The 12,821-nt window shown below is 39.3% G+C and overlaps 1 protein-coding gene across 1 annotated transcript in view; it reads left to right on the forward strand.

Moving 5' to 3' along the window:
* LOC134812705 (POU domain, class 2, transcription factor 2-like) overlaps positions 1-12,821 on the forward strand; it is a 1,142,226-nt gene that overhangs the window by 945,983 nt on the left and 183,422 nt on the right. The gene's annotated exons all lie outside the window — the stretch shown is intronic.

The raw sequence follows: 12,821 nt of genomic DNA on the forward strand, positions 1-12,821 counted from the left end.
TCACTGCTGTGCTTGAAGGACCCGTCTTTGAGGATGCATCCTGATCTGCCAACTGTTTGGTACACTGTGCTACGCTACTTCTACATATTTCGTTCTTTCGCTAACGGTTGTGAAGACCATCAACATAATGCGTCCATTTTACAGTCTGAATAACCGAGTTTTGAAAATATTCCTTTTCATTTACCCGACCATTCTCCTAGTCCTGTGCATTATTGATTTGTGGGCCTTGAATGATTTCATAACTAGTATTAATGATAACCCAAAATGTAGTGGTTACGCGGGTCCATGGAACATGATGACTAACATAGCAACAATCGGATACGGCACAACACTCCGTGTATTAGTGTTGATGGAGCGTTACTTTGCAGTGTCTGATGGTGCAGCAATACTTATGTACGATATCATGGAGGTAGTTGTGCCTTTAGTTCAGTTTGGTTTGCCTTGCTTGATTGTGCTTGTATGCATGGTTCTTCAGATGATCTATATAAAGAAAGCCTTTGGAGGTCACGAAAACCCACAGCTGAACACTGCAAACCAAGTTAACTTAACAGTGTTTCTAATCTCGTTACTGTACTTGATTAGCGTCTCTTTGTACTGCGTGAATTCAATCGCTATCTGGGTGAATAATTACATCCTCCCAGCACCCCTCGTTGTAATTGTATTGTTACAATTCACCCTTCCCTTGATAAACGCAGCAGTGTTCCCAACCATCCTGATCCTTCGTAAACCAGAACTGAGAGCACGGTACAGAAACTACATAACAAAAGTCCTCCTTCTGCCACTCACTATCTATGGAAAAGTTCGTTATCTGGCTCAAAGAAGACGAGGATATGCAAAGATCTGATCAGAACTTCCTACATACCTTAGTGCAAGAAATATAGGCGGCAAGAATATAAGGCGCTAGAAATTAAGGCGGCAAGAAATTAAGGCGATATTTTTTTCGGAAAAAATACGATTTTTGATCGCAAATTTGGTTATAGTTTTGGTCGAAATAGTGTCAATTTTATTCTTTTATCAGTCTATAAAGCATAGAAATCTGTTTAAAAATACGATATATTGGACATTGGTCACATAAAAACTAAATGGTGCATGCACATTATATTTATAGTGATTGCTGTTCTGTCGTCTAAGTTGAACACACTGAAACTGTGCGAAAGTGGGTCGGCACTGCTGCACTGGCAGGAGGCAGAGTGAAGTGACGTCACTCGCAGGAGTCAGGACTGCAGGAGCGCCAGGCTGCAGTTGTCACGGCCGGCTCATAGATTTGCTCAGATGTAAGAATGCGATCAGTTACCGTGTGTATGATAAATTTCACGCGCATTGCTCACTTGCACCCACATCCCACAAGACCACAAGAGGTAGTTTAAAAAGTTAATCAAATCGTAACTTCAAGTCAAGAGGTCACTCAGCTTTCTATTTCGGTCCAGTTCCACGCTCTCTTCTACACACACACTCCCACCTCGCTGTTTTATAAAGGTATAACAATGTGTACTACTACAGTGACAATTGACATACCAGAGACATCATTTGTCATGGGGGTGAGAGGGTATCACTTTTATCAAAAGGATTGGACAAAACCATCTAAAGACGATACTTTATCATTCGAGAAGGAAGATAATAATCCCTACGATTCTTTTGCAGTCGCAGTGAAAGCGAAATTTCCGCACAAGCTAGTACCGATAACTGTAGGACATGTGCCAATTGAAATATCACGAATTGTCTACTTTTCGATTGGTCATGGCTGCTCCTACAAAGTAAAAGTCCTGGAGGAGAAACCTGCACGTTCTCCTCTTACACAGGGCGGCTTAGAAGTGAAGTGCTCTGTAACTGCTTCATGGACCAATGAGAAGGGAATAACGCTCCTCAAGAAGTTAGTCGACGAAAAGTACAGCTTCGACAAACGTTTGGAGGATGAATCAGCTGATATTATCAAGAAGCTATTTCCAGACACGACGGAGCAAGATGACGACGACTATTTTGGTTATGGATTGCAGCTGCTGGAGATATATGACTCTGATGAAGAAGGAGAAGACGAGAATATTAATTGATATATTAATGTATTTAGACTCAAGTTAATTTATTTTAAATATGTATTTCATTGAATTCTAGCAAATAACGAAATCGACATGTAAATTTAAAATAATAAAATCACACGAAAATTTCTTATGAAAAAATCGCAAGAAAAAAAATTAAGGCGGTTAGAAATTACGGTGGTCAGATATTAAGGCGGCAAGAAATTAAGGCGATTTTGTCAGAATCGCCTTAATTTCTTGCCGCCTATATTTCTTGCACTAAGGTACTCGGCAAAGTTTGTTATTTTGCTCAAAGAATAATATGATATAGTTATACAATTAGATTACAGAGATCTGATCAGAACTACCTTATACATGGTTGATCATTTATGACATAAGGAACGGTTGGACAATTTGATTTCTGGACCCTCTTTCCACATTAAGTTGTAGGTTTACAACCTACCAGGACGCGCGCCGAGTTGGACTCCGTCGACAGTCGACGGTCCTAATAATTGGAACAAATATTTTACGAGTATCACCTGTTAAACATTAAGTAATTATTTTTGTTTTAAAACTCTGATTTAGGCCGATAATTAAATTTGCTATGATTAAGATGGTTTGTTAAAATTATTAATTTTGCTTCACGTCACAGGCGTGACGTGAAGTCACGCCTTTTTTTAATGTAAAAAAAGAAAAAAATATTATTGATTAAGATGTTCAATGATTAAGAACAAAGAAGATTGATGATCATAAAAAAGGAAAAAAGTTATTGATTAATGATAAAGATGGTTGAAAAAATTAAAATTCGTTCGATTGATATCTATATCCGAATTCATCTCTATTTTGTGAATTATTTTACGAAAAAGACAATATCGCCTTGTTGCTTGTCCTTGATATGAAAGAAGATGTTTGTTATATTTTTAAAATTAATTGTCTGATTAAATGTTTTTCCTTTATACAGGGTGGGCCAAAAGTCAGTGAGCATACGTTGGCCTTAATAGCTCCGCCGCACCGTGTTTTATATTTGAGAGCTGTTGCTTTGCAAATGGCATACTGCACTTACTGGTTCGAGGATTCCGTCGTCAAAATTTGAAAATTCGAATATTTTAGACCACGCCCATTCAATATTAAAACACTTATATTGTTTTCTCTGAACATGCTGAGTGCCTAATTTTTTCAGAGACGGTAGATTATTAAATGTTGCATATGATCTGAAAACATGAGGCAAAACAGATTAGAAATGACGAAGTTATCAAGTATTTTCTGTGCTGTATATCTCGTTAACAAAATTGACTGGGTGATTATGTGCAGACACCGTGACACGACACCTTAATTGGGCACCCTTATCAATTCCCATAATGTTTAACGGGGTGGTTAACGGGGTCAACTAATCACGTGATTAGGTAAACCAATCACCTGATCACACGTAATGAATAAACTCGTTATGCTTCATATCTCGGTCATCTGAGAAGATTGCTCTAACCAGAGCCCTCTCGCTTGCAGTACGCGTAGACACATGGCTATGTGAACTGAGAAGCTACCTGCTACATGAGTTCTAATTTTTTCAAGACTTTCAACGTAATTCGAATGGCCAAACACAATTCAAAAAAATTTAGCTCAATGACAATCCGACTATCCAAACTATCATTATCAAATAAATGCAAAAATGAACCTTCATTTTGCATTTGAAAAACATGAGCTCGAATATTTTTGATTTTTCGATTTGACAAATTCCTCGAACCAGTAGTGGTAGTAAGTCATACCAGAAAAAATTATTTCAATTGGGCACTCAGTGACTGGGCTATTAAGGCCAACGTATGCCCACTGACTTTTGGCCCACCCTGTAATTTGACCGTCATGATAATATGTTTTTATATAATATGAAATGTGCATGTGATCATTTTATCACAATTTGAATTTTGCTTGACAGTTTCCGATCCTTATGGCATACCAAATAAAAACATAATTACTAATTCCATGATTGATATATTTAGCGTGTATTTGTGTACACTCCTCATGATTTTTATTTTATTTTGTTTTTTCTAAAAAATGAATTGCGGAGTCATTGGGTTAATAAACTTTTCTAATTTTTAACAAATTTAAAAAGTATAATAATTTAATAACGCACATCATCGTCTTTGGTCTTGTAGGTAGGTTAAAAACTAACAACTTAAAGTTAACCAAGACGTGCGCGTGCGTAAATGGTAAAGCATAATATAGCTCTTAAAAGCATAAAGTTGGAACAAATATTTTAAGGGCTATATCACCCGTTAACGAAACAACAGTGGAAAAGCATTATATTCTACTAGCAGGAACTCGTATATTAACCCTAAAACGGTGTCGAGACTGAAGAGACTAAAATAATTATTACCTATTTAATTTGCCCCTTCTGTGTGCTACTAGTACTACTACTATTACTAACTGTTGCTAACTGCTACTAACTGCTGCAAACGCAAAACGGCGCGCGCAATGCGTGGGCGCGATTCACGCAGCAGTTAGTATTGCAGGACCCATTCTTTTCATTTTATATATTGACGACCAACTTGGTACATTGGTAACTGCTCTGGGAAAGGTGTTTGCTGACGACACCAAGCTCATTGGAAAAATCATGGACCTAGCTACCAAAAGCCTACTTCAAGACGACCTCCTCAATGTAATCAGTAATCGCTTGGGCCCTGAAGAACAACATGCAACTAAATGAGGCCAAATTATAAATATTGAATTAGAGCTTGAACAATTCATTACTGTTAAGAGAATTGCCCTTCGGCTTCACCAGTCAATATTCCTGTTACAATTTAACAAATGGAAGAACTATTGACCTAGCCAAAACTGTGAGTGACCTAGGGGTTCTCCTGTCAAATGACTGCTCCTGGTCTTCACTCTTCTCACAATCTCACATACAGCAGATGGCTAAAACAGCAAGGACGATGACGTCATGGGTCCTTATGAGCGTATTCAGAGATATAGGTCACGCTTCCTGATTCCTCATGCTCACACTCTACAAAACCATGGTGAGAAGCAAACTCGAATACTGCTGCCCGGTGTGGAACCCTGACAAGATCAGCGATATAGAAGCTATTGAAAGCATCCAACGACACTACACTCGTCGAATCAGTGGCTGCCAGAACCTTGATTACTGGGAACGCCTGTAGAACCTGAATCTTCTGACTTATTTCATTACAGAGACGCAGAGAACGATACATCATAATCCATACATGGAAGATGATGAATGGACTAGCTCCGAACGACATCATCATGCAGTTCAAGGAAAGCTCCCGGCACGGTGTAAAGGCCACTGTGCCTGCATTTAACAAAAAAGCACAATGCTCAATCTCGACCCATTATGAAAACTCTTTTGGAGTAAAAGCTTAAAGCGTGGCGTGACACTCCCTCTTTTTCACTATTGTCTTCATAAAATGAGAACGCTTTAAGCTAAGAACTCCAAATTTTTTGCACACATTGGCTTGATAATTGAAAACCTTTCCCAAAGTTTCAAGTTCATTGGTTAAAATATGGCTAAGTTATGACCATTTCAAAACTCATCGGATACGTGATCCGAGCATTCAGTCAGTGATCTCGTCACTTGGTTAATGGCCTGTTTGGCTCACATGCACCGCTTGATTGGTTGCAGCCTGCTTATGGGCCGGCCTATACAGCTGACAGCACCTAAAACGCTATCACACGAATTTATGGTGGTGTCACCATTTCAGGGCTTGTTAGCCCTGCTAGTCACAGGTTCCTTACAATCAATAAAAATGGTTCACTATCCTCCCTTTACTGCAGAACAACGATTGTTCGTCTACCTGAAGAAAGAAAATGGGGAGTTCTACCCTCAGATTAAACGACAATTTCAGATGAAATTCAACCGACCACCCCCTTGCCGGAAAAGCTGCTTTGACATTCATCACAAGATCAAGTTTACGTTTTCTGCACACGATCGGCGAAGAGTCGGCAGAAGACGAACTGCGAGGACTGTAGAAAACATCACGATGGTTGTTGGTGACGTGATGGACATACCTAAGATTGGCACCCGGAAACGAGCTCCTGCCTTAGACCTCAGCAGAACAACCCTTCAGCGAATCCTAAAGCAACTTTTGGACCGTGATTTCCAGTCGAGGATAAATTTCGCCAACACATTCCTTGAACTTGAAATTATTGAATTGTTTTTGTGTGGGAATTTTTATTAGTTGATTTCATTTATTGATTTATCCTAAAAATTTGTGTTTTCCTTTCTAGCAAAGACCTCATTAATACACGCTAACGCCTTACTCTTGATCAGATTGGGTGACGAGATCACTAATTGAGTGCAAATATCACTGACTGAGTGCTCGGATCACATATCCGATGGATTTTAAAATGGTCATAACTCAGCCATATTTTAACCAATGAACTTGAAACTTTTGGAAAAGTTTTCAATTATCAAGCCAAATGTGTGCAAAAAATTTTGAGTTCTTAGCTTAAAGCGTTCTTATTTTATGAAGACAATAGTGAAAAAAGAGGGAGTGTCACGCCACGCCCACTGTAATTGGGCGTGGCTTACGAAACTTTCAGGAAATCTAAGTTTGACCCATATCTATAATCTCTGAAATTTTGGTGCAATTTGTAGACGAATTACGTGAGTTATTAAGAGGTTGCGTGTGGGTAGTCACTTATGGGCCTTGTATATCTTATATAGTAAGATATACGCGCGCGCGTAAGCATGCGCGCGGCGCCAAGATCAGATCGAATTGAATTGCTGCGCGCGTCAGCAATTACCTGCCTTGAAGTCTTCGCCGCAGGAGTCCAGGACATGCAAAAGTTTGGGACACAGAAGATGTTTTTCTCTCTACTCAGAATTGTAAGCGAATGTCGCCCCACATACCAGTTTAGATGCAAAATTAGCGCAAAAGTTAGCTCCGTGCGCAAATGTCACAATTACGCCAGATTAACCTGTAGTCTGATGAGATTTTGGCGCTGATTAAAATTTTTCGGCGACCAAATATTGAACAGATAAACTTTCACAGTCCAGGCAAGCAATTTACCGACATGGATCAAATATGAGTAATTAGATTTCTGCAATACATTGTTACAGTTCGGATGAAAAATAGTGCTTGAGACCGAATTCCAAACCAGGTCCCAGACCTTCTGTATGCGACGCTTTAATGTTGCCACTGAGGCGACATTTGCTTACAATTCTGAGAAATAAACCGGGGCGACTTTCTTACAATTTCGCTTACAATTTTGCTAGAACACCTCCTCTTGGGACAAGATTGTGCTGAGGATGTATTCTCAGTTTTTGTGGCAAGGCCCCCATCTTGTAATTTGCCTACTATCGAGTTATTACCAGTATTAAATTCTATATTATTCAAAATTTAGCTATTAATGTATTAATAATTATGATTGAAATCGATTATCAAGAATTGAGCAAGTTATTAGGTAAGAATTAAGATATGGTTACCGTGGAGTTCTGTATTAGTGTTATGTAGTGTAGTATTAGTACTGTTATGTAGTGTTGCTGCTGCAAGCGTGCCACAAATGAGCCAAAAATATCGACAAAATGCACGTTCTTCAGAAAACCCTGCTTTCCTTCAATTATCTATATATAAGTATAACATAAGGTCACCTTATTAATTTAACTTTGAATGGTTTAAATGAGAACCTGTCAAAATTGTCGACGAATTTTACATGTTTCTTATTAAGTTATATTATAAGAATCTAGAGGTGGAATATTTAATTACTACAAATAAGACGCAATTACATAATTCTCATTTCACATCCACTCACAATGAGTTATTAGTCGCTACAGGCGTTTGCTGTTGACTAAAGTACGCATTTATACAAATATTTCTCTACTAAAAACCTGTTGGTAGGTTAAAAGATTGTAAAATCATTAGAATATCGAACAGACTTGATGGTTTTGTTTCAAAAACCCAGTAAATTAAATTAATCATATTTCGTCATTGGGCTAGCGTTATTTGAAACATGATTTTAAAGCTATAATAATCTTATTAGAGGCCACAGCTCAGAAATGCTTTCAGTTTTAAAGAAGGTATTTAAGATTACCTCGTGCTTTGTGATAAGGTCTAATTAAATCATGTCAATAAAATATCCACCAATTGCCAAAAGACTTGACAGATTTAATATAACTAGCAGTGTCTCTATCTAATCAGTATTCCTATACTCAACAATACTAATTAAATATGAATCTAATTTACAGGATAACTACAGAACATGCAAATATAGAACTTCCAAAGGACCCGAGAAGAGCCGATTTTATTATTAATTTGAGCCATCATGAAAAAAACTCTGAAACGTCTACTAAATCAACTTAATTTTACCACAGTTTCTACTTTATTACTTTCATTATGATCACTCATTTTATTAAACAGTGCAGGCTTGTATTAGTACGTTAGCAAACCATGTCTCAAAAGTGCTATCCAATTTATCGTTTTTATTAGTAACTCTGTTGTTACTTGTTACCTGTATATACATTATACAGGTGACTGTTTAATGATTTACAAATAAGGTGTGATCTCTAACCAATCCTTTGAGCGTGGTAATTAATTATGTAAAATGATGGAGTTGTCGGTAATAATAGCAATATACTTTATCTAAAAGTGTGTAACGTTGACTCCACAATTAAGGGTAAAAGGAACGTAACTGTATCTAGTGTGTTATAACCGTCCTGTTACACATTACACACCGTCCTGTTACACACCCTCCTGTTACACACCGTCCTGTTACACACCGTCCTGTTACACACCCTCCTGTTACACACCCTCCTGTTACACACCCTCCTGTTACACACCCTCCTGTTACACACCCTCCTGTTACACACCCTCCTGTTACACACTCTCCTGTTACACACCCTCCTGTTACACACCGTCCTGTTACACACCGTCCTGTTACACACCGTCCTGTTACACACCGTCCTGTTACACACCCTCCTGTTACACACCGTCCTGTTACACACCCTCCTGTTACACACCCTCCTGTTACACACCCTCCTGTTACACACCCTCCTGTTACACACTCTCCTGTTACACACTCTCCTGTTACACACCGTCCTGTTACACACCGTCCTGTTACACACCGTCCTGTTACACACCCTCCTGTTACACACCGTCCTGTTACACACCGTCCTGTTACACACCCTCCTGTTACACACCCTCCTGTTACACACCCTCCTGTTACACACCCTCCTGTTACACACCCTCCTGTTACACACCCTCCTGTTACACACTCTCCTGTTACACACCCTCCTGTTACACACCGTCCTGTTACACACCGTCCTGTTACACACCGTCCTGTTACACACCCTCCTGTTACACACCGTCCTGTTACACACCCTCCTGTTACACACCCTCCTGTTACACACCGTCCTGTTACACACCCTCCTGTTACACACCCTCCTGTTACACACCGTCCTGTTACACACCGTCCTGTTACACACCCTCCTGTTACACACCCTCCTGTTACACACCCTCCTGTTACACAATACACACCGTCCTGTTACACACCGTCCTGTTACACACCCTCCTGTTACACACCCTCCTGTTACACACCGTCCTGTTACACACCCTCCTGTTACACACCGTCCTGTTACACACCCTCCTGTTACACACCCTCCTGTTACACACCGTCCTGTTACACACCGTCCTGTTACATACCGGCCTGTTACACACCCTCCTGTTACACACCCTCCTGTTACACACCGTCCTGTTACACACCGTCCTGTTACACACCGTCCTGTTACACACCTTCCTGTTACACACCCTCCTGTTACACACCGTCCTGTTACACACCCTCCTGTTACACACCGTCCTGTTACACACCGTCCTGTTACACACCGTCCTGTTACACACCGTCCTGTTACACACCGTCCTGTTACACACCATCCTGTTACACACCGTCCTGTTACACGCCCTCCTGTTACACACCGTCCTGTTACACACCGTCCTGTTACACACCCTCCTGTTACACACCCTCCTGTTACACACCCTCCTGTTACACACCCTCCTGTTACACACCCTCCTGTTACACAATACACACCGTCCTGTTACACACCGTCCTGTTACATACCGGCCTGTTACACACCCTCCTGTTACACACCCTCCTGTTACACACCGTCCTGTTACACACCGTCCTGTTACACACCGTCCTGTTACACACCTTCCTGTTACACACCCTCCTGTTACACACCGTTCTGTTACACACCCTCCTGTTTCACACCGTCCTGTTACACACCGTCCTGTTACACACCGTCCTGTTACACACCGTCCTGTTACACACCGTCCTGTTACACACCGTCCTGTTACACGCCTTCCTGTTACACACCCTCCTGTTACACACCCTCCTGTTACACACCCTCCTGTTACACACCCTCCTGTTACACACCCTCCTGTTACACACCGTCCTGTTACACACCTATACCTACCATTTGTAATTTTATTCCGTAACTTTCATCCCTGAGAATTTACGACGTTTAAATTCCAATTTTAAAGGTGTTATAATATCGTAAATATCGCAAATCGTTTAATAAGTCACACCCAAAACAGCCTGTTGAAATCTGCCTCTAACATTTCTAATTACCCACTTCCCTTAAATGTTTTTATACGTATAAATGTTATAAATAATAATTACATAAACGTTATAATATCATTATAATTTATAGTAAGTTGCTTTAGCTCACAAGGTTTCTTAAAGTGGCGAACTTTTAGGAAAAGTGAAACCTGTTTGATGCTAGCAAGATCTTCGATGAATAAAATTAGGATTGATCCAAATTTTAGACAAAAGTTTATAAATTTGGCTGGATCTTGTTCATGGCCGATTAGTGTGGCTTATTTACCTTATTATAGGTTCACAAACGACTGTAAAATGTGCTGGAGGCATCTACATACCACATCTGTTCCGGAATTTAATTGTTTCCAGCATTCCACTGTGTTAATTGCCGGGAAGCCTTTAAACATTTCGATGAATTAAAGATCTTGAACAAGTTAGCGTTCATAAAACCTGTAAGTCCAGTGAAGCGAATTTGCTAAATTCAGCTGAGCTATATAGATTATACTATAATCATTATAGGGGCTGTATTCTTATTAAAATATTATTCGCTGACTAGCAAAAATGTATTTTATAATTTATAATCCCATAATTTGATGAATGTGTGATATTTCTTGGAGTCATATTTTATATTGATAATTAAAGTGTTTTCTATGGCACCAAATTCATAATTTACACAAGCCATTTAAAAGGCCCGGAAATTGAATTTATTAACCTCGCAGACTTGGAGTGCCATTCACCAAATATAAGGTTTTATTACACAGTGAGCGTTGAAAAGTTGTAAGTACACAACACATCAGTCAACTTAATCATGTGTCATTCCTCCAACGTGTAATACTATTAATAACAAGGAAGTACAAATATACAAATATCAACCAGATCCTGATCCGTATATAGTGTAAAATTAGATAAGTACTAAGTAGTAGTGATTATATTAGATAAGTACTAAGTAGTAGTGATTATATAAGATTATATTAGTTTCACTCCTAGAACACTGTTTACAAAAGTACAAAGTTTTAGTTTACTATTTCACTCCCTACTACAGCTATAAACCTAGCACACTACCCCCCCACTGTTTACAAAGTCAGTATTTTCCGCTCAATTAACTTCACCAACCCTGCATAACTTCTATGAAAAGCAGGAAAACACGTGATATCAATCCCAGCGTTTTGATTGGCTAACACGATCTCAGCTAGGCCCTGATTGGCTCACACGATCTCAGAATGCCCACGTGACTTGTGTTCAAGAGCTGATCTGTCAATGTGATCTCCTTCTCAACTTGTCAGACCGGTAAACTCCTTTTGTTCAGGTACTAATACTGTCTGTCTGAACTCTATAAACAGGCAATCCTGCGTAAGAGATGAAGGTTTAATGAACTCTGGTGTAATTTGTACCTAGTATTTCAGGGTCACATTGTTAATATTCAGCGTCATGCGCCCTTAAATAACTTGTAACAACGGAACTACCATTTTCAGAGATCACGAGTACAATATACCTCTTACAAATATCTGCCAGAACTGCACTCACAGTTCTAGCTTTCTAGCACCAGTCTCCTTCATTACGTCCCCTCTACCAACCAATACAAGATTAATTTAATAAACCCCAAATCCTCTAATAATTCCTCTCGTGCACCAATGAGCCTGCAGGTGAGCTCACCCGAAGGAAGGAAGCATTAATTCTTATCGTCTTACATCAGACCTCCGTAATAATGAGATTTCGACACTATTGAATTTCAGTTTTCAGTGCAACACTACTCAGTGTTACGTACATTAGGTAATGCATCGTTCCATGATAAGCATGGTGTCATTGTCCAACGTTTTAAAAGATTGCTATCACATAGTCATCTAACTCGGATTCTCCTTTTTAAACTAGTTCTAATTTATTTTTGCAATAATCTCAAGCTGGCACGAGGATTTTCTCAACACTTATAAATATTTTCTAAATACGACATAGAATTGAAATTAGCGGACTTTATGTTATTATCATACTACGTATTATAAAATGTAGCATATTGTCTAGCGTCACCAGAAGAAGTAACAGTAAGTAACAGTAAGTAACAGTAAGTAACAGTAAGTAACAGTAAGTAACAGTAAGTAACAGTAAGTAACAGTAAGTAACAGTAAGTAACAGTAAGTAACAGTAAGTAACAGTAAGTAACAGTAAGTAGCAGTAAGTAACAGTAAGTGGCTCCACAGGGTTGGGACTAGCGACACAACATGCGGCCCTCGGTGATTTGAGTTACCAATGACCTATTTAACCATATCCAGTAGC

Source organism: Bolinopsis microptera, chromosome 3 (genome assembly GCF_026151205.1).
Source record: "Bolinopsis microptera isolate Bmic1 chromosome 3, MBARI_Bmic_1.0, whole genome shotgun sequence".
Lineage (NCBI taxonomy): Eukaryota > Metazoa > Ctenophora > Tentaculata > Lobata > Bolinopsidae > Bolinopsis > Bolinopsis microptera.